The sequence below is a fragment of the Anolis carolinensis genome, unplaced genomic scaffold (genome assembly GCF_035594765.1).
Source record: "Anolis carolinensis isolate JA03-04 unplaced genomic scaffold, rAnoCar3.1.pri scaffold_78, whole genome shotgun sequence".
NCBI lineage: Eukaryota > Metazoa > Chordata > Lepidosauria > Squamata > Dactyloidae > Anolis > Anolis carolinensis.
Genome location: NW_026943887.1, coordinates 70,001 through 72,500, shown reverse-complemented (window position 1 = coordinate 72,500; position 2,500 = coordinate 70,001).

Sequence of the window (2,500 nt, the reverse complement as noted above, 5' to 3'; positions counted from 1 at the left end):
GGAACCGCGTCTGGCCGATTCGGGAGCCGGCGCCCGTCACCGGGGCAGAGGCGGGGAGGCGTCCGCCCTCGCGGTACCCTTAACGGCCGCCGAAGGCGCACGGCTCCCCTCGGCCAATCTTCCTCCAGGCGCCGGGGAGCACGACGCAGCCGCGGACCGAGGCGTCCTCCCCTCGCCCGCCGGTTCCGTCGCGTCCGCGCCGGTCGCGGGGAGCGGCGGTGAAGCTCGGTCACGTCCCCTCCCTTACTCGCGAGGAGCGAAAAGTCCCGACGGCGGAAATCTCCGCGCGCGGGCCGCGACGGCACGTACGGTTCGCTTCCCGATTCCTCGTCCCCCGGTCGCCTCCTCGAGTCGACGCCGCCTCTCTGGAACTCCGAGGCGGGGAAGGCAGGCCGGTGGCTCCCCTCGTCGGAAAGGAACGGTCCCCCTCTCGTGCGGATCTCGCGCGGCGCGGGCCTCTCCCTCGGCGTATAGGGGCCTCGCGCCTTCCCCCTTCGAGAGCCCGCGGGAAGGACGGGGTCCTCTTCGCGCCGTGTCGGGAGCCGGAGCCCATCGCCGGGGCCGAGGCGGGAGGCCGTCCGCCCTCGCGGTACCGTAAACGGCCTCCGAGCGCGTCGCGGTCGCCTTCGCGGCTCCCGCGGAGCCCGGTTTCCGGCACAGGAAGTTCGCGAGAAGACGACGGGAATTCACAGGCAAATTCGCAGGGGACCGACAAAATGAGAGCTCCGGGGACAACCCTAACGGCAAAAGACGCGCCGTCGTCGAAGCAGAACGATGAAGCCGAAAGGAAATGTATCTATCTTCTAATAATCATAAATTATTTATTGTAAATATTATTATTATTCTTTCATATTATGAAATAAATAAGTCTACCTTCTAATCTAAATCTGAAACGCGTAGGTGTGTACGTGGCACGGCTATCTGCCCACACAGACAGCCTCCGGCCTCCGCAAACAGGCTATACTTCCCAGGGTTAAAAATCTAGCAAGTCACCCTTTTCCAGTGACCTGTTCGTTACGGCGAGCGCCACGCAAGTGCCGCCCAAACCCTTGCCGACGTCCTTCCCGAACGCTCTATATAGCCCGCCAGCCGAGGAACGCTTTCGTTTGGGGACCATTTCCTCCTAGATTTGGCTTTGGCTTCCACCACGGGCAGGCATCCCAGGGTTCTCCGTTGCCGTGTCGTTTGCATGGCCCCGCCCACTGCCCTTTTCCTTTCCAATCTCTCTGCTTAACAAACGGAGCACGACCGAGCTGCAACTGAACTTCCTGGAGGAGTTTAGGGATTGACTCCACAGGGTGGAAGTTGTAGTTCACCCCGCCGCATCAAGTCTCGGAGCGCTGTCGCTCCTACAGGGAGTTGTAGTTCACCTACACCCAGAACGCTACGAACCCAAACGAGGACGGGTCTGGGCCAAACTTACCGTGCGGACCAGATATTATGCCCAGATTTGACAACCGATGGGTTTGGAGGGGAACGGGACTGGAAGTTCAGGAGTAGTGTAGGTAGTACTCAGATTTATAGTTCTCACCTGCAATGAATTAGCGTCGCACTTGGCACACAGAGCCCCCCCCCCCCCCCCCTAACCGATCTCTATATATCCCTCTCTCTATCTGAAAGGGTCATGAAATTTCGGCCTAGGACAAAACCACACATCCCAGAAACACTAAACTTGCCAGCACAACTCCTCATCCATGCCTCTACGTTCATACAACAAAAAGAAAAGAAAAATAAAGTCCTCGTTAGAGGGAGAGGAATCATTCTTTTTTATCCAATGGCTGCCAGTTCAAAGGCTAAGCTCCGCCCACTTGGTCTCCTAGCAACCCGCTCAGCCCAGGGGACAGGCAGAGTTAGGCTTCACTAAAGCCTCTTCCAGACTGCCTGTAAAATACAGATGGTCAGATTTTTAACTGGATTATATGGCAGTGTAGACTCAAGGCCCTTCCACACAGCTATATAACCCATTGATAGTCTTCTATTTATAGTCTGCTTTGAACTGGATGATCTTGACTCCACACCGCCGTATAATCCCCTTCAGTGTGCAGTCGGATACAACTGGACTTAACCTTTACCCTAACTACCACCAATTCCTCAACACTTTACTATTTCTCATACCACCGGACTTGGCCACAGCGACGCGTGGCCGGGCACAGCTAGTCCATCTAGTTATAAAAAGAGCGACGGCATCGGGGCAGCGGACAAAAAACAACAAAACTACAGGACCCCCAACCTCGAAATTTGACAACCCAACCCATCGTCCACGGCTCTAGGTCGATACAACAAAAAGAAAAGAAAAACAAAGTCCTAATTAGAGGGAAAGGAATAATTGATTTTTATCCCATCGCTGCCAGTTAGAGGGCTAAGCAATATATAACATTGTGTGTGTGTGTGTGTGTGTGTGTGTGTGTATATATATTGTGTGTGTGTATGTATGTGTGTGTGTGTGTGTGTGTGTGTGTATGTATATATATATTGCATTGTACATGATTTTATTGTATTG